This window comes from Balaenoptera borealis (genome assembly GCF_965194805.1).
Source record: "Balaenoptera borealis genome assembly, chromosome: 9".
Taxonomy (NCBI): domain Eukaryota; kingdom Metazoa; phylum Chordata; class Mammalia; order Artiodactyla; family Balaenopteridae; genus Balaenoptera; species Balaenoptera borealis.
In genome coordinates, this window is record NC_138873.1 from 43355496 (window position 1) to 43380134 (window position 24639).

At 39.9% G+C, this 24639-nt stretch overlaps 1 pseudogene across 1 annotated transcript; it reads left to right on the plus strand.

Moving 5' to 3' along the window:
• The first annotated feature begins 406 nt into the window (after window positions 1-406).
• Window positions 407-24422, plus strand: LOC309635210 (calmodulin-binding transcription activator 1 pseudogene; annotated as a pseudogene). Its single transcript has one exon. The product of its transcript is annotated as a calmodulin-binding transcription activator 1 pseudogene (transcript).
• Window positions 24423-24639: the final 217 nt, after the last annotated feature.

The following is a 24639-nucleotide window of genomic DNA, read 5'->3' on the forward strand; positions in this document are numbered from 1 at the left end:
CTTCCCCTATATTGCCACAATAACATTTCCCATCTTCTGCATGGGTCTGTATTCATTTTCCAAGCCTACTATAGCTAATACCACAAACCAGGTGGCTTATACAACGGAAACTTACTTCCTCATGGTTCTGGTGGCTAGAAGTCCAAGATCACCATGCCAGCAGAGTTTCCTTCTGAGGCCTCTTTCCTTGGCTTGTAGAGGCTGTCTTCTCCCAGTGTCTTCACGTGGTCTTTTTCCTCTGTGTGTGTCCCTGTCCTAACCTCTTCTTATAAGGGTACTACTTATATGGCCTTAGGACACACCCACAAGATCGCACTTTACCTTAATCACCTCTTTAAAGGCCCTGTCTCCATATAGAGTCACATTCTGAGGTACTGGGGGTTTGGACTTTAACATACGACTTTGAAGGGACCCAGTTTGGTCCATAACAGGGCCTTTGCCACTCAGGTCAGGAGTCGTGGGCGGCAGCGGCAGTACGAAGCGCGTGCTCGGGGCCAGTCCTGAGGAGCAGAAAGCTGCGGAGGGAGAGGGGAAACGGCTGCCGAAAACAAGCCGGAGGAGCGTTTCCCAAAGTGAATTCTGCGGAAATAGCACCTACTCTGTTCTCAACACCTTGCCACCTATAGAAGATGATCATGGGAACAGCGATGGTAGTCATGTAAAAATCTTTTCACTGAAAAAGCTGCTTGAATGTCTGCCGAAATGTTCAAGTTCACCCAAAGAGAGGTACCTTTGGAACACTAATGAGAGATCATGACGCAGCTGGGCTTTTGGATTTCTTTTTAATAATGTGTGACCTTTCACCTTTGATCCCCTAACCTGCATTACCTTGGTAACCATTTCATTTTTTAATTTCATTTCATTTTTTGATTTTGGTGCGCGAGCTGGAACATTTCATCTCTCAAAGTGTAACATGCTGATTTCCTCGAATAGAGATAACCCTTTGAGCGATACATTTGCAAAATGCTGTGTTCATTTTCTGTATTACAATTAATTTCAGTTTTAAAAATTAAAAGAAAAACAAAACGGACGCAGAGTTGTTTCTCCATCCCTTTGAATCTGGATAGGTTCTGTTAAGGCTTTGACCAATGAATTATGACAGAAGTGATATTCCTGTCAGTTCTGGGCATGGCCCCGATCTGACCTGGCTGTGTGCTTACAATGCAACACTACTATGCAAAAAAAGGGATTGAACTACTGGTAGACTCAACTCAGATGAAACTCAAAACCAGTGTGTTGAAAGAAGCCAGACACAAAAGAATGCATACTTTATGATTCCATTTATATGAAGCTCAAGAACAGGCTAAAGTAATTTAATGTGATAGAAACTAGAAGAGTGATTCCCTCTGTTTGGGGGAGAATGGTTTGACTAGAACGAACCAATGAGGGAAATTTCTTGGCGATGGAAATATCCATAACTTGGTTGGTTGCATGAATGAAGATATTTGTTAAGACTTGTCAATCTATATGCTTAAGACATGTACATTTCACTGTTTGTATTAGTTTCCTTTCACTGCTGCAACAAATTACTACAAGCTTAGTGGCTTAAAACAAATTTATTATTTTATAATTCTGGACATCAGAAGTCCAAAATAGGTATCACTGTGTTAAAACCAAGGTGTCAGCAGGGCTGGTTCCTTCTGGAGGCTCTAAGGGAGAATCCATTTTCTTGCCCCCTCCAGCTGCTAGAAGCTGCCCACATTTCTTGGTTTGTGCTTCCCTTTCATCTTCAAAGCCAGCTATAGCCATTCACGCCTTTCTCACACGGCCTTGCTCTGACACTGCCTCCCTCTTCTGCATTTGAAGGACCATTGTGATTACTTTGGGTGCGTTCAGATGATCCAGATAATTTCCTTACCTTAAAGTCAATTTACTAGCAATCTTAAGCCCATCTACAACCTTACTTCCCCTTGTCAAGTAACATTCATAGGTTCCAGGGATTAGAGTTTGGACATTTGTAGGGGGAAATCAAGCTGCCTACCACACTTCATATAAATTTTATTATACATCAATAAAAACCATTTTTGTAAAAGCTACTGAATGCCTATTATATGTTAGTCATTCTTCTAGGTACTTAGATATGTATCTAGTTACATATTTATTTATCTTTTTCTGTCTCCCCTACTAGAATCTACGCTTCTTGAGGTCAAGGAGGCTTTTCTGGTTTATTGTGATTAGAACAGTTATCTAGCACATAGTAGAAATTCAATAAAAATTTACTGAGTAAATGAATGTGAACTCAATGAGATTCGCCTATCTTTGCTGATTTTATTGATATTGTTGATTGAATGGATTTGTTGGCAGAACATTATGTAGACAAAAATCACCGAAATTAAGAGTTTGCAAACCTCATTAAAAGTGTTTATCTTTCACTCATTAAATGTCAGTATTAGAATACCACCATCACCTTATAGGACTGCCTATTCCTAGTGACAGGAAACAGGGACAGAGCCGTTCATTGAAGGAGTCAGTCTCTATTTTAGAAAATAGAATTTTCTCAGAAAGTAATTTGGTTCAGGAGAAATACTTGAGGATTTACTTTCTAATATATATGTTGGTTATTTATGTTGTTATTCCTTATGAAGCGGAAATACATTATTTCAAACTAAAACATATGCTGTTAGAAATATCACCAAAGAGAATATATTTCCCTTTTATTTATTATTTTTCTAAAAGTTTGTAAAATCAACACCAGAAAACATTAAGTTTTGCACCATCATTTCTACTATTTTTAAACAATGGAAGGATCAGTCTTCTTCATAACTTCATATCTTCGAATATGAATACATGAGGTCTTTGAAGAAAACAAAGACGTTCCATTTGACTATGCATGGAGGAGAATAAAAGGGTTTCTTCTTTCTGTTTCCCCGCCAAGTTATTAGTGTTCCCTTAGGAAATAAACACAGCAACAATATGTAAATTCACCAACAGCCTCTGACCTCCCCTTTACTCTGGTTTGTGTTTCAAATATTACAGAGAAAACTGTGAGTCTTTATAACTGTGTCCATCAGAGAATAAATAATTTATTTCATTGCACAGACAGAACAATTTTGATTACATCTATGTTACAGAGTGATCCTAATAGAATTAGCACACAGACATACACTGCAATTATCTCTTTACTTCCAAAGATCTACTGATCAAATATGTCTTATTTTTATTTTATTTATTTAATTTTTAACATTGAAGTATAGTTGATTTAGAACATTATATTATTTTCAGGTGTACAGCATAGTGATTCAGCATTTTTGCAGATTATACTCCATTGTAAGTTATTACAAGATAACAGCTGTAAATCCCTGTGCTGTATAATATATCCTCGTTGCTTATCTATTTTATATGTAGTAGTTTGTATCTCTTAATCCCATACCCCTAATTTGTCCCTCCACCCTTCTCCCTTCCCTTTGGTAACCACAAGTTTGTTTTCTATATCTGTGAGTCTGTTTCTGTTTTGCTTACACATCTGTGTTATTTTTTAGATTTCACATATAAGTGATATACAGTATTTGTCTTTCTTTGACTTATTTCACTAAGCACAGTATTATCTAGGTCCATCCATACTGTTGCAAATGGCAGAATTTCATTCTTTTTTATGGCTGAGAAATATATGTGCACTGCATCTTCTTTATCCATTCATCTGTTGTTGAGCACCTGGGTTGCTTCCATGTCTTGGCTATTGTAAATAATGCTGCTACGAACTTGGGGTGCATGGATCTTTTCAAATTAGTGTTTTTGTTTTTTCCATATATATACCCAGGAGTAGAATTGCTGGATCATATGGTAGTTCTATTTTCAGTTTTCTTGAGGAAACTCCATACTGTTTTCCATAGTGGCTGCAACAATTTACATTCCCACCAACAGTGTACAAGGGTTCCCTTTTCTCCACATCCTCTCCTACATTTGTTATTTGTAGACTTTTTGACAGTAGCCATTCTGACAGGTGGGAGGTGACATCTCATTGTTCTGGTTTGCATTTCTCTAATAATCAGCAATGATGAGCAAAAGATATCAGTTTTAAACCATTTTCTATCTTAAAAATTTATATGGCATATGATCTTTCCCAATTTAATGATCATAATTAGATTGTTTTTCTTTATATATTTTTCTTTTTTAAAAAAGTGTGTGTGTGTGTGTATTCCTAAAGCTTTCTGTGGAAAGAAACAAGGGCTTTGAAATAATGGGCATCTGGGATGGACTGAATGTTTCTATCCCCCTAAAATTCATAGGTTGAAGCCCTAAATCCTCACATTGCATCCTCAATGTGATGGTATTTGGAGGTGGAACATTTAGGAGATAATTAGGTTTATATGAGGTCATAAAGGTGGAGTCCCCAGGCTGGGAGTAGTGTCCTCATAAGAAGGAGAAGAGACCAGAGCCTTCTCTGTGCCATGTGAGGGTACAGCAAGAAGGCAGCCATCTGCAAACCAGGAAGAGGTCCTCACCAGACACTGAATCTGCCAGCACCTTGATCTTAGATTTCCCAGCCTCCAGAACTGTGAGAAATACATGTCTGTTGTTTAAGCCACCTTGTCTATGGTATTCTGTTATAGCAGCCCAAGCTGACAAAGACAGCATCCTGGAGCCTTTAAGAAGTGAAGACAGCCAATGGAATTTGGTAGAATCAAGAATTCTAAAGGAAGGATGCAGATACATGAAAAAAAAAGGGGGGGTACTAATAATGGATTGTATGCAAGAAAAAAACAGAAATGTTGCAGAAATAACTTGCTGGACAAATAAGGAACTACAGACTCTCTGTGGGTGGTTCTGTACATGACAAAATTAACCTTGAACTGGAAAATACAACTCATCTGAAAAAGCTACGTGACATTGAAGAAGAAGTAATAATAGGTCAGGTAATAATAATGGAGAATTTTTAAGAGACTGAAAGGCAAAGTTAGTAGGCAAGAAGCCTGGAGATAACCTAATACAACTTCCCAAAGTCCTGGAATAAATATGAACCAAGGGACAAAATAACCAGACCTGGGAGTCGGGGTGGGGTCGGGGTGGAGGAGCATCAGAGAGAAGAAAGTATCTTTTTAAAATGGAAAGATGGGTAAAGAGAGGAGAAGAAGCAAATTCAAACTAGAAATTAAGGCACAAACCAGAAATTATGCAGAAACCAAGAGAAGGAATTCAAGGACAACCTTGCAAAGAATGAAAATGCATGTTTAAAATTTCAAAGAAAAGAAATTCTGAGAGAATATTTCATAATCAGAGAGCAAAGGACGCAATCAGGAGATTTAAAAGCAAAAAGCAATATGTCTTTGGTTGTTTAGAGCAGATAGCACAGTGCCTTGAACATGAGGAGCACTCGATTTTAAAATATGTGCCCTCTGATAGACTTTTTGGTCTTCACTTTGGAAAAAGTTAGGAAGATTTCTACTTTCAATTGCCGTTTGAAGGAGATAGATCAAAGATATTACATCAAATAACAATAACAAACACCAATATTCTACACCTAATCAGGAGACATTAGGAAACAAAGTAGAGATAAAAAATAATCTGTGCTGGGGCTTCCCTGGTGGCGCAGTGGTTGAGAATCTGCCTGCCAATTCAGGAGACACGAGTTCAAGCCCTGGTCTGGGAAGATCCCACATGCCGCGGAGCAACTGGGCCCCTAAGCCACAACTACTGAGCCTGCGCGTCTGGAGTCTGTGCTCCGCAACAAGAGAGGCCGCGATAGTGAGAGGCCCGCGCACCGCGATGAAGAGTGGCCCCCGCTTGCCACAACTAGAGAAAGCCCTCGCACAGAAACTAAGACCCAACACAGCCATAAATTAATTAATTTAAGAAAAAAAAATCTGTGCTAAACTTTTGAAGAAACTTGAGAGTTTAATCATAGAATCCTTGGCAATGAAACTTATATTCCATAAGACCTCGTTCATGGCTGGGGTCTGATGAATTGCCCTCAAAATTCATCCACATGAAAGACTCCAGAGGACACTTTGGGTTCTAAAGTCAGTGGGCCTCATTTCCATACTGATGAATAGGGTCTCCGGACATATGAGTAAACATCCAGTGTGGAAAATGGAACCTGTTTTTTGTTAGGCAAAATCCTGCCTGGCTGATCAAATGCCTCAGGGCAGTTTAAGATATTCTTTTCAAACACTGATCAAATGAAAATGTACAAAGTTCTTTTTTTAAAATTTATTGAAGTATAGTTGATTTACAATGTGTTAATTTCTGCTGTACAGCAAAGTGATTCAGTCATACATATGTATATATTCTTTTCCATTATGGTTTATCACAGGATTTTCAGTATAGTTCCCTGTGCTGTACAGTAGGAACTTGTTGTTTAAGAATGTACAAAGTTCTTAACTGTGCACGTTACTAAACTCAGTTCCACATATACAGTGATTTTAAAAGACAAGGCTCTTAATCTAGCATAAGCAAGGCCCTAAGGCATATCAGAGTAATTCATCACCAATCTGTGCCTTGAAACTCCTATTTATTTGTTCCTTTCTTCACGTTTTGAATTTCTACTTCAAACTCCACATTCCAAGTACCTCATCCCTGAGTCAATAGTATCAACAAGGTATCCGAAATTGTTCTAAAAAAACACATTGTCACCCCTGCAAAGAGATTCAAAATGGTCACACTTTTAAAATCACAAGCCTGGAAATAAGACCTACGGAATGTCTCAATAAATAAGAAAAATAAGATAAAGATAAATTTCAAATAATTTGTTTCCTATGGGCACAGCAGTACTTACACTAAAGAATGTCTTTCTGACTTCCAGACTACGAATGTGAAAATTCAATAGACTTCTACGGTTCATCCCTGGAAGAATCTGAGTCACTGATAATTAAATAATCAATAGATTGTCCCCATTCCTTCTGCACATCACTGAGGACAGTTTTCAATGCCTGACAACTCTCTGTTGTGGTTATCTTGAACCATCCCTGTGGTTCAGGACTCAGAGTAATAAAGAATGATTGTACGGGCGGAGGGTTGGATTGGGAGTTTGGGACTAGCAGATGCAAACAATTATGTATAAAATGGATAAACAACAAGGTTCTATTGTATAGCACAGAGAACTATATTCAATATCCTGTAACAAACCATAATGGAAAAGAATACGAAAAAGAATATATATGTACATATATATGTGTGTATATATATATATGAATCACTTTGCTGTACACCAGAAACTAGCACAACATTGTAAATCAACTATACTTCAATAATTTAAAAAAAAAGAATGATTGCTTTGCAGGAAGAAATATCTCAACGCCATGTTTGAGGCTCTTTGCCTACACAGTTCACTAATTTGATTTCACATATTTACATGGTTTGAGTTTGTTGATGGAAAAAAATATAATCCAGTTGAGAAGGCCTGCTTCTCCAGTTTGAAAGGTTAATGAAAGATACAGAACGGAGTTGTTACATCAGAGCAGGGCCCTCCAAGGTTGACAGCAACAATTGGAGAACTGAGAACTATACATTTCCTCCCCACCACGTGGCTGCCAGACTGTATGTTAAATGAAAACAAGTCAGAATAAATTGTGCCACACATACAAACATCGTTTTACAAGCAGGTACGGAAACAGTCATACAACCTGTTCTTTTAAGCTTAGTAAACTCTTCTCTCAAAGTAACCCTGTTATGGACTGAATGTTTGTGTCCCCCCCAGATTCATAGTTGAAGCCCTTACCCTCAATAGGATGGTATTTGGAGGTGGGGTTTGGGAGGTAATTAGGTTTGAATGATCCACAGGTGGATCTGCATGACAGGATTAGTACCCTCATAAGAAGAGAAAGACACCAGAGATTTCCTTCTCTCTCTTTACATCCTATGAGGCTACAGCAAGAAGGCAGCCATCAAGTCAGAACACGGTTCTCACCAGAACTCAACCATGTGGCCACACTGACCTCAGACTTCCTGGCTTCCAGAACTGTGAGAAATAAGTGTCTGCTGTTTGAATCACCCAGTCTGTGGTGTTTTGTTATAACAGCCCCAGCTAACACAACTCTTGACTCTAAAAAGCATCCCATAGGAAACTACAAAGCAGATCTAACAATATTTTTATTTAATAGATTTATTTTATTTATTTATTTATTTTTTGGCTGCATTGGGTCTTCTGTTGCTGTGCGCGGGCTGTCTCTAGTTGCAGCGAGCAGGGGCTACTCTTCGTTGCAGTGCGAGGGCTTCGCATTGCCATGGCTTCTCTTGTTGCGGAGCACGGGCTCTAGGCGCAGGCTTCAGTAGTTGTGGCACATGGGCTTCAGTAGTTGTGGCACGCTGGCTCAGTAGTTGTGGCACACGGGCTTAGTTGTTCCGCAGCATGTGGGATCTTCCCGGACCAGGGCTCGAACCCGTGTCCCTTGCATTGACAGGCGGATTCTTAATCACTGTGCCACCAGGGAAGCCCCAGATCTAACAATATTTTGAAGACAGGATCAATAAGCCTTTTAGTCCTCCATTACAGGAGTCACAAATGACCAAAAGGAGTTCTAGAGCTAAGGCATCACGCAAACATTTTATGCGGCTGCATTTGCAGGATGTTTGCTGGGTCCTTGATTTGTTTGTTTGTTTTTTCATAAAAGGATAAAGATGCCTGTACAATCTTTCTAGCCAACCATACATCTTAAACATTACTCATTTCTTCAGTGAATAATTATTTATAACATCCCTTTGGCTAAATAACAAAACACACTGGTGCAGATTTAGATAACAATATTAACTAGCTACCTCTGGGGTATGGACCCCTAACTAGCATTTTAAAAATGCTAATTAACCACTTTTAAGTAGATTGTAAATTACATACCATATATATATATATATATAGATAGATAGATATATAACAGAGGCCAAGCTACTTTCATTTTTTTACAAGGCTACCATTATACTGAAAATATGAAATTATAAATTTCTGTATATTTTCAATGTTTTAATTTAATAAATAAGTCCTCTGGTATAAAATACAATAGAACATATACAGTAGAACATTAATTCATAGACTACTACAGTCAATGTAGTCTAGGAACAGGACACAATTGGAAGTTGGTAATAAATGGCTTCTCCTCTCAATGCGGCGACAGTATCTCTGTGACAGTTGGACAGCCTGATTTGGAAATGACATCAAAATCTGAAATAGAAGACCTTCATATGAAGAAAGTTAGGCCTGTGCAAAACAGCACGACCTGTACCACCTCTCCAACTCAAACTCAGACCCTAATTCATAAAATCCCAATGGCTAGGAAGTTTTCCCCAAGGCGTCTGCCTAGATCAAGGTCACTACGCTTTCAATCACATTGTCCTACCTCTCACGTTAGGCCGCTCACAGCATTGCTCTAGACTCAACTGTCAGGCACCTGCCTAGCCACGTATGTAGTCTGACCCAGGATGGCACTTCTGATGTACATAAATGTAGTCCTCTTTTTACCATGTATACAGCTCTTTTTACCACTTGTTAACTGGATAAATGTTACCACCACTGCACTCAGGGTCCATCTGAAGAAATCAGGTAATAATGAAAAATTCACCAAAATTGGATGGGTATTTTTCACTTAATTCACAACTGGAATGAGGTGGACATATTTTGATCACTGACCCTTTTTAATATCTTAAGTGGGTTGTTAATGAGTTGCCAATAACTACCCTCAAGTGAAGAAAACTCTTTAGGAGTTGCTATAACTAAGATTAAAGTAAACCACATTAAAGTGTTAAGGAATAAATCTTTCTCACTTTTATAATTACCTCTACACATATGCCATCACTCAGAATTTTTGCTGTTTTGTTGTCTGTAAGTAATTAAACTAAAATGCTAGAGAATCCTCTAAAAATGCCAAGTAAATCCTCAGCAATGACCTGGGACTCTACTTAAAATAATATCGGACATCAAATGGTATGGCAACCGTAGTATTTACATGGGGTCTATTACCACAAATGTTCATTGCACTGTACCTATCCACAGGAGACAGGAAATGAATGAGAAGAAGGGGGAAAGAGAAGATGAAACAAAGAAATAACACAAGTGAATTTTCAGTTATCCTCCAAAGTAAAGAGAATCTTCCTTGTTCTCTAAACCTGCTTCTACCCTCTTGCCCTTAATGGGTCATTATGAGGCTCTTGGTTTGGTCTCCCCAGCCTTTGTGAAGAGTTTACCAGACAATAATGGAAAAGTAGTGTATTCCTACTCCACAGGGCCTTGGGTTTCTACTACTATCTCTGGCCTCTTGTAGATGTACAATCTAATTCAGAAGTTTAATTGGACTGACTTAAATCCTACCAAGCCTTACAGAGCAAATTTCCTCCAGTCACCTCCTGGCAGAGGGTTCAACTCTTGGGGCTAGCAACAGTCCTATCTGACTTAACTCCCCCTTAAGAGGTGCATTAGAACCCTCAGCAACTGACTCACCAATTAGCTCCATTCCTGGTTGAGACGTGTCCAGAAAGTTTATAGAGACCTATTACCAAAAACAGGCTAAATGTACTATATTTTATGCCAGGTAGGTCTGCTACTTAGTTCAGCTACAATTATGATATGTTAAATTGCATGAGACCAATGGTTGTTTCTTATGACATCAGTAGCTTGCTTGGGGTCTCTTTCCTATCTAGACTATGTATGATGGGTAAGAGCTTTGCTCATGGATTTTAATATTCAATGTGTATAAGAGATTTGGAGTTTTAGAAAACATTTTTCCTTGAATTCACATTAAAGGAAACACATATTCTCATGTTTTCCCTTTGTGTGTAGGAGTCCACTGTCCACTACATTTTATGAAATTAATACTAAGAGGCATTGAATGCTCTGTCACCACTATATTGCAAGCACTCTCCTGCCACATCCAGAACTGTGGACAAGTTGCTCCTTCCAATAACTGCATGGGAATGTGAAAGAAACTGCCAGAAAATTAACCTTGTAGGGTGGCCCAGTCATTCCAGATGAAAGTTGGCTGAAGCACTCTTTCAGACATAAACCTATCCAGGCAAAACCTCCTTCAGAGATTCCCAGTGAAGTAACAGCAATCTTGGGAAAACAGAACTAACTAAAGTCACTCAATCTGGGTCTTTGTTTCAAAAGTCAATATGAGGAATCAAATGAACAAGTCATTAACTTCAGTTAGATTTTTTTAAACTCATATTTGTCACAGAGATAAAGATACATAAGAAGCCCAAACTATACACCTCCAGTTAATTTATGTGTGTATCTGCGTGTCCCACGTTGGCAAGGTAATATCTGCTCTGTATTTATAATAATTTAATCATATGTCATCGTAGTGAAATCTCAGTCACTTTCCTAGTATTGAAAAATCATGTTTCAGATTGTTTGTATGATAAGAGAATAAGTAAATACAAAACAGAGACAAGCAAACTGGGAACACAGAATGAAAAAAAATATACATCCTTGACCTTCTTGTTCATATGTGGCTATTACTTAACTCAATTGCATGTGGTGCAGATGGATGTTGATTTTAAATGCTAAGTGTGTAGGTCATAGTTAAGAACAAGTGACATGACTCATAGAAATTAAATGTCAAATCTCTTTAAATTTCCTGTTTTAAATTCTGCTTTGAGTACTTGGAAACCACTAGACAGATTCCAAACCTCAGACATCTCATTTCCAAGAGATGAGAAAAAAAATCTAAGTTTCCACTCCCTCCTCATTTGTAAGCATACAGATTGAAGTCACGGGCAAGGAAGCGAAAAAGATTTCCTATTAGCTGACACTGGAATTCACAGACCATGAGAATCAACAAAACAGACCAGAAATCTTATTCAAGTGATGCTAAACATTCACTTTAGAGCACAGTGTCTTGAATGCTGAATGACACATGCCAGCTCTACTGGATTTCCTCAGGGACAGCGCCTCCTGCTGATGTGCAGATAAAGTCAAAATTTAGCCCTGGTGCAAGGGGAGCATAAAATTAAAAATACTGTTTTATTTTAAAATAAAGTGCTATTTATTTTAAAATAAAACAGCATTTTCAGTGCTTGGTAGGGAGTTATGCGGTGTCTACACCCCTAGCTGGACATAGATATGTCATATGTTTTCCTAGAGAGAAAGGAAATCTGCAGAACTATCAATAGAATGATAATAAGCTTGCCTATTATGGACAACAGGGTACAGACCAACCTTTCCTAGTCCAACAGGGGAGGAAATTCACTTACTTTTTGGCTTACTGGAATGGTCATCCTTGGGACCCTCGTACATGCTTATATAACAGGTAACCTGAGCGCTAGACCCACAATAGCCAATATTTATAAAGCACTTATCATGGTGTCTGGTACTGTTCTATGTGTTTGTTATGTGTCAACCAATTTCATTCTCATAATAACTTTATGAGGTAGGTTCTACTATTATTCCCATTTTATAGGTAAGGAAATGGAGGCAGAGAGGATTTAAGTGTAGGATGCAAACTCAGGTGGTCTGCCTCCACAGTCTCTACTTTTAACCACTACCCTGTGGATTCATACAGCGACTTTTCCTTTCTCAGTCCTACTTCTGCAAATCTGTTGTCAGCTCCCTTCTATGCATAACCCGTGCCCCACCCCCTCCTTGAAATGAAATCCTGGGCAGGTGTCAAGGCCTTTCTCCTAGAGAAGAAAAGGCTTCCAGTAACTTCAAGGCATAAGAAGAGTCACCATTAAGTAAATAATAGATGAGCTACAATGTAATATTAGCTTTTAATGCTCCAAACAAGCATCTCCTAGCATCTAGCACCTTCCAGCTAGTGGCTGTCTCAGGCATCACGCTGCGTAAGAGAGGGGCCTTGGGGGGCTGCTCACACCTTCTAGCTAGCTCTGGTTATTTGGAAGAGAAAGGAAGGTAGATAAGGGGGAGGAGACCCTTCCTTCCTACAATGAGCTAGCATTAGCTCCCCAGGCCATGCAGATGTTTAAAACCAACGTGGTCTCAGGAACAGACCACTATGAGCTCTGGGAGAGCCCCCATCACCGAGGTGGCACCCGCAGTCCCCCGTGTGGGAGGTGCCTTCTGACTAGCTTCTTAAAACTCCCCTTTGGCTCTGACTCTCAGTAATCCACCTGCACAATTCTTCTGTTTTGATCTCCCCTCCAGGCAGCCCTCTTGTGCCAAGTCCTGTTTGAGGACTCCAGGTTGGCTGTCTCTCAAGCCCACCATGGAAAATGTCCCCCTTTGTCCCATCACTGGTGGGATTGTTGTTATTTCCTAAACCACAGCCTTCTGATCTGCAGCCCCAGGCTGATTTCCAGCCTCCCTTTGGCAGGAGATGCGACCCAGCCCTTGGGGTGGTCTCTGGAAGCCGCTGTCACTTTACTTGAAGGGAGGGGTAACCCCCCCTCATTGCACCAGTCTCTCAAGACAACGCTCCAATTTCCAACTTCAGTGTCTTGGTGAGAGCTGGTTACCTGTGGTCAGCCTCACCATCTGTGAGTCTTGCTCAGAGGTCTGACACTGTATTTTAGAATGCAGGAGTAGTTTACTCTTATAGCCTTTGAGCCTCAGTTGAAAATGAGACCAAAAAAAAAAAAATTATCATTTTAAGCTTACATGAGAGAGGCAGCTGGACCTCACAGTTAAACTACTGGGAAAAGCTCAGGGGGCCTAAGTTCTAGTCCTGATTCTGCCAAGAATAATTCTGTAGCCTTTGGGAGTTACTTTGTTTATGTGGGACTCAATTTCTACATATGTCTCCATCAAAGCTTCCCAAAGGGCTATCAAAAGAACACTAGTGCTGTGGACTGCTAATGGTTGTTTCATGGGGATAAAAGCATTCTAAAATCAAATAAATTTGGATAATTGTCATTAATCTAAAGTTAAATTATGTTCTTTACAATAGGAGTTCTCATTAACGTGAATTACAAATTTCCAAGGAGAAATGTAGTATGCTGTAGTTCCCAAATGTTTGCACCATGGGACCTCTGTCACAAGCAGTGCTCCTTAATATCTTCCTTAGAAGACAATTTTAGAAAATCTGGACTCGATGAACTCAAAGGACCCACATGTTCAGTTTTCAGTGTCACAGGAATCCACAATTTTATGGCCCTTCCAGGTGCTCTACCCCTTTCCCCACCTGGGCTTCCACTCTTGAATAGCTGTGCTTAGCATACGCGGTTGACTAGCACGGAAGGAGCTTTGCTTTGTGTTGCAGGTTGCATTGTCCAAAAGCAGATGCTGAGACAGAGTTTGGCATACAGGGAATTATTAAGGAGCCACGTCTGTGGAAGGGAGAGGAAAGAAGCCCTATCCACTGGAGGGAACTGGCTGTGATGCAGGCATGATGAAGCCTCAGTCAACTCGATGGGGACCTCAGGAGCAAATATTGCCCATGAGAGTTGAACCACATCAGGCCAAACTCTCCAGGCCTTTATACCGCCATCTTGACCAGTGGGGCCCTTGAGAGAGGCCACTCCCGGAAGCGGAGGCAAACCCTGAAGGGGCAGCTGGAGGCTCTCAGCTGACAGCTGGGCAATGAGTCCTCCACTGCAGGTTAACTGCGAGGCGCGTCTCCGTGTTCAGCACACCCTTGCTTAATTAAGGTGAACACGCTCCTGTTCTGTCTGCTCCAGTTATACTGGAGAAAAGAAGATGGAATGTGGAAGGCAGGAATCTATTTTCCTTTTTATCCTGAAAGGCATTGAATGTGCTCAATTGGTTCTAAGGGGATCAATAAACTTTGCAACCTATAGGGGTCTCTGTACAGTCAGGGATCCATTTCCAGAAACCATGGAGGACAAAGAGAATCCACCCAAACTGCCGTGAAGCATTAAGCTATTTCCTGTCATAGTGAATTGCTAGCACCGTCACAACCGGCACACCTCCATCCATATGCCTCTTCCTCTTCCCTCCAGTACTAGAGAGAAACTCTCAAATCTCACAGACTATTTGAATGGAAGTGGGTGAAGAATATATCACCAATAGGGGAGACCAACTGCAAAATACAGAATACACTGTTATCAGAATAGTTTTTATCCTATTTCAATACTATGTTTATAGAAATTGGCTTAATGATAGACCCAAATTATTTATCACCTATACTTAACTGAAGACAGATTGACACAGGTGCCTAAGTAAAAGATCTAGGCAGTTCCAAGAGTGACTTATGAGAGAGCTGGTTTTTTAAGCATATCCAGAGAAAAGAAAAAAATCACGCCAGGGCAACATCAAAGCCAGCTAGAGCTCTGACTTAATACAAAGTCCAGCTCCAAACCTGAGAGCCAGATGGGGATCGAGGAGGGTACTAAGAAAACAGCCTCAGGTACCCACTTCCCTGGCTCAAGAAGAGTCGTAAGCTCTACTTTTCCATATGTTCAACTGAGGCACCCAAGCTGTGAGTACGGAAACAAGTAAAGTGTCAACTCTTCATTCTGAGCTATTTATGGAAAACCGAAGGGGTAGCTGATGCTGAGTGAGCAGGTGGATTTTAGTAAAATATTTCCCTGGCTGCTTTAACTTATGCAAAATCCAAACTGAAGAAAGCAACATAATGCTAATTAAAGCTGTAGCTCAGAGTTTGCCAAAGCTGCTGGCTTTGATGAATGAGCCTTTCAAAGCCTCCCAAGCTCATAGACGATCTACCAGCCAGCATGTACCTCATTCAAAGACTCCCTAATCAAAGAGCCTTATTAAGTCACTAAGGGATGAATCCTAAATTATTTAAAAAGAATAACAACAACAATTACTATTTAACATCTACTTTTTAAGACCCAAAATATTCTAGACACTTGTACAAAACCTTAAAAAAATGTAGAACCACTCCAGGCTTTCTCTTTGAGTCAAATCCTAGTAACCTGTTGAAGAAAATCCTAGTACCCTCTGCTCCCATCTGGTGATTCTATGAAATGAACAGCTGGTCTTTATAAAGGTATTCAAGGGACTTCCCTGGTGGCGCAGTGGTTAAGAGTCTGCCTGCCAATGCAGGGGACACGGGTTCGAGCCCTGGTCCAGGAAGATCCCACATGCTGCGGAGCAACTAAGCCCGTGCGTCACAACAAGAGAGGCCTGCACAATGAGAAGCCCGTGCACCGCAAGACCCAACGCAACCAAAAGTAAAAGTATAATAAATTAAAAAAAAAAAAAAAAGGTATTCAAGGCATTTGATCTGATTCTTGAAGATCCAGTGATTCAGGGATCCAGGTAAACTGAATTATTGAGGATTTACAGATCAAGAAGGGGTAAAAAGGACAATATGAGGTTATTTATTCAGAAGCTAAGTGTGCTCTGTCTACATTTAGTCCACTGGCCAAGTGTGGAGGACATCACTAGTGTTCACCACAAGCAAGCCTCTCCCAGTTCCTCTGCAGATGGGTGGGGCCACATGACTAGTTCTAGCCAATGAAATGTGAACAGAAAGCACCTGTCATTTCTGGGCTGAGGTGGTAGAAAGCCCATCAGTGCTTCTCCTGTCTTGTTTGTCTGCTTCTGCAGCAACAGAGGAGCTGTATGTTCCAGATGATGCAACCACAGTATGACTGAGTTCCCATCAGCCTGGGTCCTTTATTCCCCTGATTCCGGATGCCCCTCTCTTACCTTCATGTAACCATTATCTTGATGTTGGTAAGGTCCTCCATACCTGTTTTTATACTTTTGCCACATTTATATTCGTCATAAACACATCATATTGTTTTGCATGTATTTAAACTTTAAACAAATGGTATCTTATTGTGTGTGTTTATCAGTCTGTTGTTGCTTTTCAGTTCATATTATATGGTAGACATTTATCCATGCTGTTACCTCTAATTCTTTCAAGATCGAATGAACACATCCAATTTACTTATCTATTTTCCTCCTACTCGTTCGGGTAGTCTTACTTTTTGCTGTAATAAGCAATACTGCAATAAAATTAACATATAGGCCCCCTGAGCACAAGTACGGGAGTCTCTCAAGAATTTGCACTTCAAAATGCAATCATTGGATTGAAGTGTATGGACAGCTTTAGTTTTACTATATATTAACAAATGAAAATGCCTAATACCTGTATAGTATTAACCCTGTGAGAAGGAATTATTTAAAGTTTTTCATTTGATCCTCACACAAACTCAGTGAGGTCCCTTAGAACAGGGCCTGGTTTGAAATAAGTAAGCTCTCTCTACATCTGGCTGTTCCGGTCACGTGTGGCTCACAGATGAAGCAGCTGAGGCACGGGTACTTGAAGTACACTGACCATGTCACACAGACAGCAACGGAGGAGGGCTGCCTCCAGAGTCCACCCTCTTAAACACTAAGCTCTCCTCCCCCTGGGCTGCAAAGGTCAGGGAAGAGACTGCTTATTTCTCCAAAGACTTGCAGAATTTGCTATTATCAAGCATTTCCATTTTTTGCCAATCTTACGTGTTTAAGGTGTTATTTCAGGATTGTTTTCATTTTCAATTCCCACACTAGAAATTGAATGGTTTTTCATATGTTCACTGGCCATTCAGGTGTTCTCTTTTGCTGTGATGGGCTATTCATACATTTCTTTTTTTTTTTTTTTAAATATTTTATTTATTTATTTATTTATTTATTTATTTATTTATTTATTTTTGGCTGTTTTGGGTCTTCGTTTCTGTGTGAGGGCTTTCTCTAGTTGTGGCAAGCGTGGGCCACTCTTCATCGCGGTGCGCGGGCCTCTCATTATCGCGGCCTCTCTTGTTGCGGAGCACAGGCTCCAGACGCGCAGGCTCAGTAATTGTGGCTCACGGGCCCAGCTGCTCTGCGGCATGTGGGATCTTCCCAGACCAGGGCACGAACCCGTGTCCCCTGCACTGGCAGGCAGATTCTCAACCTCTGCGCCACCAGGGAAGCCCTATTCATACATTTCTTTTGCCCATTTTTATATTGGGTTGTTTGCCTTTTGCCTGTTGATTCATAGGTGTTTTCTACATATCCTAGAACGAATTCTTTGCCAATTATATTTATTTCAAAGATCTTTCCCAGTCTGTAGGTAGTAAATAAGCCCTCTAAATACCTTTTGTAATGAAAAAGCTTCTCAATGCTAATATAATTAAATTTATCAACCTTTTTGCTTGTGCTTTCCATGTCTTTATATTGAAGAAATCCTTCCCTATACAGAGATTATAAAGATATTCATCTATATTCTCTTCTAATAGTTTTAAAATTCTGTCCTTCATATTTAATTGTCTAATCTTCCTGGAATTTATCTTTGAATTTATCTAATGCTATTACATTGTACTGACATTATTTAATAAGGTCCATCCTTTCTCTACTGATTTATGGTGGTATCCCTGTCATGTATCAAGTGTTCCTAGGAGTGCGGGCTTTTGCTGAGCTCTACTTTGTACCAATCTGTTCCATTAATCTTTTTGTTTATCTCAGGAAAAAAGCACCACCTTGTGTTACCCTAGCTTTATAAATTGTCTTCATATCCGAAGGGCAAGTCTCTCCTCTTTCCCTTCTTCAAAATTATTTTAGCTTCTCTTGGCCCTTTATACGAAAGGCCTCTTGGCCTTTTTCATATGAATTTCAGGATCAATTTGTCAAGTTCCATGAAAAACTCTATTGGGATTTTATTGGAATAAATTATTGAGTTTTTAAGTTTTTTCAGGGAAAAAAAATAACATAAACTACGATATCCAGTCTTTCCATCTATAAACACAGTATATACTTCTATCTATTCAGTTTTTTTCCTTAGGTCCTTCAGTAATGTATTTTAATATTCTCCATGGATAACTTGCACATATTCCTTCCTAGGTTACCTTTGGTTTTTTTGTTGCTCTTGGAATGACATCTTTTTTCCTGTTTCTATTCTTATTTGCTTATTGCTGATATGGCAATACAAATTATTTTGTATGTTAATCTTTTATATAGCAAATTTGCCGAACTATTTTATTACATCTAATAATTTGTCTGTAAAGTCATTTGGATTCTCAAATTTATAACAGAGTATAATCTATATAGAAACTGTTGTCTTTTTCTCGTGCTTATACTCCATGTCTTTTATGTCTTATGACATTGGCTGGGACTTCCAATAAAGTCTTGGGCTCACAAAGAGGGAAGGACATCCTCAAAGTTACCAGTTAGATAATGCCAGCTAACCCAATGTTTAATACCCAAATCACGTCTCTTTGTCACTCTATAAACATTTTTCTCTGAAGGAGATTTTCCCCCTTGGTCTTCTGTTAGATTGTTAGATCAGTTTTAGACGACTCTACAAAAATTTTAATTAGGTAAGAGGGAAAGATGCAATCACACAAATATTAAAAGTAGATTGATTATGAAGTAGTAAACTTAAGATAGTACTTTTTTACATTTAAGTAGTCATGGGGAAGCTTCATTACATGCTTCAAGTTACATTGCTTAGTAACAGCTCTTTAGAAGTTTCAGTTATCGGTATGACCACTAAAAAGAGAATAAGCTGCAAAATTAATCTACAAAAGCTAGATACATTTGCAGCTAGAAATAAATGAGTAAATATCTAACTGTGTTTCAAATATGGCATGGTCTTTTCCATATCTATCATTTTTGAGGCGTTGTCAGGCTAAATCTTCCCAGCATCAGTCATTTGTTTTAATTTTCTCCTTTCATATACGGCGCCATATATGCAGACAGTGGCTTTAGCATTTTGGTCCTCATTTTCCAAATTTTGGGGACAGACCCCTTTCCCTTGAATTGAAAAATAGACATATGACCAGGGGTGTCTAGTGCTTCCTTTCTGGGTAGCTGCCTCTGGAATAATGCTGGCATACCATTAGCATTCAAAACTGGGCTGAAGAGAGCAAAACTGCATGTCCTACTATTATGCAGATCCAGCCTGGGCTGCATTTTAGAAGAGAGAGAAAAAAGAAAGCCAAATGGCTTTGCCTTTGCTACCATTTTAATGACTACTTTCTAGCAGTGTCATGTTTGGTTCCAAGGTACAAAGATGAACAAGAATTCTCCTTGCCTTCCATGAGCTACAGGTTTAATGAAGGAATCAGTTCCTGAAACACTCACTACTGAGTGACAAGTGGTCTAGTGGATACACATCCAAAGTGCCACAGAAACAAAGAGGAGGCACCATGTAATCAACGTGTTTTCTCCAAGAAGACTGGGGCTATGTGAGTAACTAACCCTCAGTAAATTGGATAAAGAATCCTTCAATAAGCAAGTAACTTCTATAAATACAAACCATTGAGGCCCTTACTATATAAAAGCTCTTACAGGTAAAAGATTAATCCTCCTATTGACAATAGGCAAAGGATATGCTCAAGCAGTTAACAAAGTATGAAATACAAGTGGCCAATAAACCAATGAAAAGATGTTCAGCCTCACTAGTCATTAGTTAAATACAGAACAAAACATCAGTGATGTCATCTTTCAGATTAACAAGTATTGAAATGATTGTTACCAGGCAATTGCAAGGATATTGGGAAGGGGGGTCCTCTCATTCATTGTGTACAAGCGTGCAAATTGATATAAATTTTCTAGAGAAATCTGCTAATGTGTATTAAAATTTTAAAGCACTATCATTTAATACAGTCATTCCATTTCTTAGAATATATCCTCAGAAACATAATCAGACAAGTACACAAGGATGTAGGTACATAGAATGTCCCCTATAGATTTGTTTAAAACAGTTTAAAAAAATGTTTTAAAATTTTTACTTATTTGGTTAAATAAAATATGGTATATCTACCCATTGGACTGTTGTGCATCTGTTTTAAAAAATGAAGTATATAACTTTTGACTTGGAAAGATGTTCAAGATATATATTTTAAGTGACAAAAGCAGTTTATAAACAGTATGCTGAGTGTGATCCCATTTATACAGATATATTATGTATGCATAAGAAATGGGAAGTCTGTGCACTAAATAGTAGCTGTAGTTGTCTGTGGGAGGATGAGCTTACAGGGAACTTCCACACTGTACATTTGAACATTTGAATGTGTAGTTTGAATTTTTGTCATGGAGCATATGTTACTTTTATACTCAAAACAAAACCAAGATAGCTCTTAAAAAGGGGGAAGACTCCTTTACCAGTTTACAGGATGTTATTGAAATGGTATTTTGTATAAATATTATATTTTATGGAATATTGTTGGTTTATAATAACTTTTTCTAAAACTTCTTATTAAAAATGTACATCCAGTCAGGTTATTTGAGCAAAAATTCCAGCAGCTTCACAGCCCATTCTTGACTCTAAAATATGCCAAGGCTATAAACATATAAAAAGGTCTTTAGAATGGTTAAAAAGAGGTATCTAGGGTCTTCCTACAGGAAGCCTGCTTCCTCTTCTCCCAAAATATATGGTTTAAGCTTCTTTGTGAATTTATGTACTTCTATGAAATATTTTCATTGAAGAAGTGTGGCTCCATGTGTGCGTGGTAACTTGTAAGCTTATGCTGTTAATCAGTCTGTATTTGAGGTTTTTTTCCCACTTCAAGTAATTAGCTATTAGGACAAGCAAAACACAGTTTTTGTGTCAAGCATGTAGCAGATTTCAAGAATAAAAAAAAAAAAAAAAAAGAAGGATGGCAAAGAAAGACTGTAAAGAGCCAAAATAAAGAAAAAATATGTAACCATCAGGAAGATATCATTTGGATTTTTTTGTGAGGTTTTTTGGTTTTGGGGTTTTTTTGTTGTTGTTTTGGTAAAACCAATTATTGAGGTTATGGCAGCAAGCATGACGCTGTCTACAAGCAACTACAGTACGGATAACATACCTGAAGACTCTCAGTATGGAAATCTCTGTTGTCCCAATACAATTGTGTGAATAAACTTGTTAACAGGAGATACACCAGGATCAAAAGCAGCCACACCCTGCTCAGTCTCCTTCTGTACTAGCTGATTAAGAGACAGGAAATAGGGCTTCCCTGGTGGCGCAGTGGTTGAGAATCTGCCTGCTAATGCAGGAGACACGGGTTCGAGCCCTGGTCTGGGAAGATCCCACATGCCGCGGAGCGACTAGGCCCGTGAGCCACAACTACTGAGCCTGCGCGTCTGGAGCCTGTGCTCCGCAACAAGAGAGGCCGCAATAGTGAGAGGCCCGTGCACCGTGATGAAGAGTGGCCCCCGCTTGCCACAACTAGAGAAAGCCCTCGCACAGAAATGAAGACCCAACACAGCCATAAATAAATAAATTAAAAAAAAAAAAAAAAGAGACAGAAAATATGGAGTCAAGCTCCTTTGCCATATATTATAAAGCACAGTCCAGTACAGAGAGTAAAATTAGGAAAATTTGAGATCAACACTTAACCAGAAATTACCAACTAGATCTTGTACTAAATTATATTCTCAAACTCTAACTAAGACATCAAACTGCACCAGACTGAATCAGGATCAAAGCAGCCTAACAAATTAGCCCCTTCATTATAATCTCACTTAGCAAAAAAGTCTGAAGGTAGGCACTTTTGGGGTGGGGTCAGTGGATCAGTGATGTAAGAGCTCTACATGTTCATGTCTGGGATTCTCATGACCTTATGGTTGCAACATGGCTGCAACATCTCCAAGCATCACAACTGTACATGAAAAGTTCCAAAGCAGGAAGGATGGGGTGACTCTCCTGCAGCAGAAACCCCCTAGAAATCCCCACCTGACTTCTTATGTCACTGGCTAGACCCCCTAAACCAATCATTGGCAAAGGGAAACAGGATTGTTGTACTTGACTTAGTTCATTCATGATTCATCACAAGCTACAGTCCAAATAAAACTGAATTCTGTTAGAAAGGAGGAGGGGGAACAACCATTGAGTAGGCCATCAGCAGCGTGTTACAGAGAAAACAAGGTTCCCACATAACGGGCCAGGAAGCCCTTTGACCACCCTGGTGTTCAAATTTTTCTCTACAGAATCCCTCCTAAGAATGATTCCTGGGAATCATATCCCCAGAAACAGCAACTAGTTTCAGGGAGACTTTCCTAGAAAATTGTCCCCAAAGTCAAAACTTGCACTCTGTTGAAAAAGAGGAACTCATCAGCAACCTTTCACAGTCTTCTGTAATCACGTTTGTCTTTTGGGAAAAATCTGTGGATGAATCTAGCCCAGAGTACACTTAGGCTCCTTCTAACGTGCTCCTTCATGCTCTTTCCTGAACAACCAATCATCACTGTGGCTGGCAGCAGTTAAGTGGGCGTTTTCTTGTCTAGTCCTGAAAGCAGACTTCTGGGTTTGTATCTCAGGAGGTGACACAGACTGGCCCCGGCCCAGGCAGTCTCATCAAAGTTTGGTGGACTTGGTTAAATTACTAATTTACACCTCCATGTTCTTAAAAGTATACCTACAAGCAAAACCATGTTGCAAAGTTAGGAACAAAATAGCTATTTTTAAAAAATTGAATACTTACTATATGCCAGTCACCAAGCCAAGTGCTTTATATGTATACATAGGTTATCTCACTTAATCCTATACAAGAATCTTCCGAAGTTGTTGCTGACATTTTACCCCTATTCCAATAAGAAAACTGAGAACTCCAGGCCACGCATGGAGGAGCTGGATTCACTCAGATCTGTCTGACTAAAACTTGTGTGCCTATCTGCCACACATTCTTTTACTGTCAATATGTGCAAAATAAAGAAACCACCTCCAAATGACCCCCTTGTAACTGATCATTGCGATCACAAGTACCCAACAAAGTGAAGCCCATAAACCCTCTTGACCTGTCTGCCCTGTGTCCTCACCAGCAGTCAGCAGCTACTCTTAGATTTTGGATCTCTGGTCACCAGAAGGTATGTGTGACTTGCTAGCCACAGCGCCATGCTGGGCCAGAGAGATGGGTGTACAGATGCTTTAGAGACATAGTATTAGAAAGATGACCAAGCCCTTGGATCCCAGCATCTTGCTGTTTCAGTCAGGGTTGGTTTAGTTGCAGAGAATGGAAATCACTGTGGCTAATCTAAGCAGAAAGAGTTTTAGTGTAGGAAATTTGGTATTTCCTGGAAAATTGAGAACAAGGGCTGGAGGAGAGTCTTTAGATGGAGGCTTCAGCAATGTTTCCTAGAACAGCTCTGCAGGACTGCCTGCCAGGGGGCAGCATTCTCTGCCACAGCTGGAAGTCAGGTGTACCAGTCAGGTTCAATTAGGGAAGAAAAAAAAACAAACAAAACTTCCCTTGACATTTCAAACAGAGAAAATTTAATACAGGCATTGGTTGCAAGGGTGTTAGAATGGCTGGAAAGACGAAGGAAGATAATAAGTTTCCCCAAAGATCCATAAGTGCAGGAAACCATGGCTGCCCGTAGCTGGAGGAGCAGAAGGGCAGACCGCATGACCCAGAGCCCAGGATCCCTGTGCTGTTGGGGTCCCTGCTGGAGCCCAGGCGCCTGCGCAGGAGCCAGAGCCCGCCTTCCGCCCACTGCTGCCGCTGGAGCAGCCTCAGCCACTGCCGACACCACCGTTGCGCCTCCAGACGCTGGAAGACAGATGGAGCTCACTTATTCCCGATCCCTGCCTTGCCAGGCGTCTGACACTGCCAGTGTTAAAAACAAGACAACAGGCCCCAAATGAAGTCACTTATGCTAAGCCCCACGGCACCAAACTGAGACTTAAGACTTAGTTACAGTTTTGGCTCTTCCAGCAACGGAATCATAAACCCAGTCAATCAGGAATCACCTGATCAGCACTAGTGAGGTCAGCTCCCTGAGAGACCCTGCCTTCCCCTAAAAGAAAGGGACCTTGGCACAGCCAATCCACTTTTGACTAGGGTAACTGTCCTCGCTCCATTCTACCTGTAAGAGTCTTTGATTTTGTACAGCTCCCCAGAGTTCTTTTCTTTCTGCTAGATGGGATGCTGCCTGAGTCA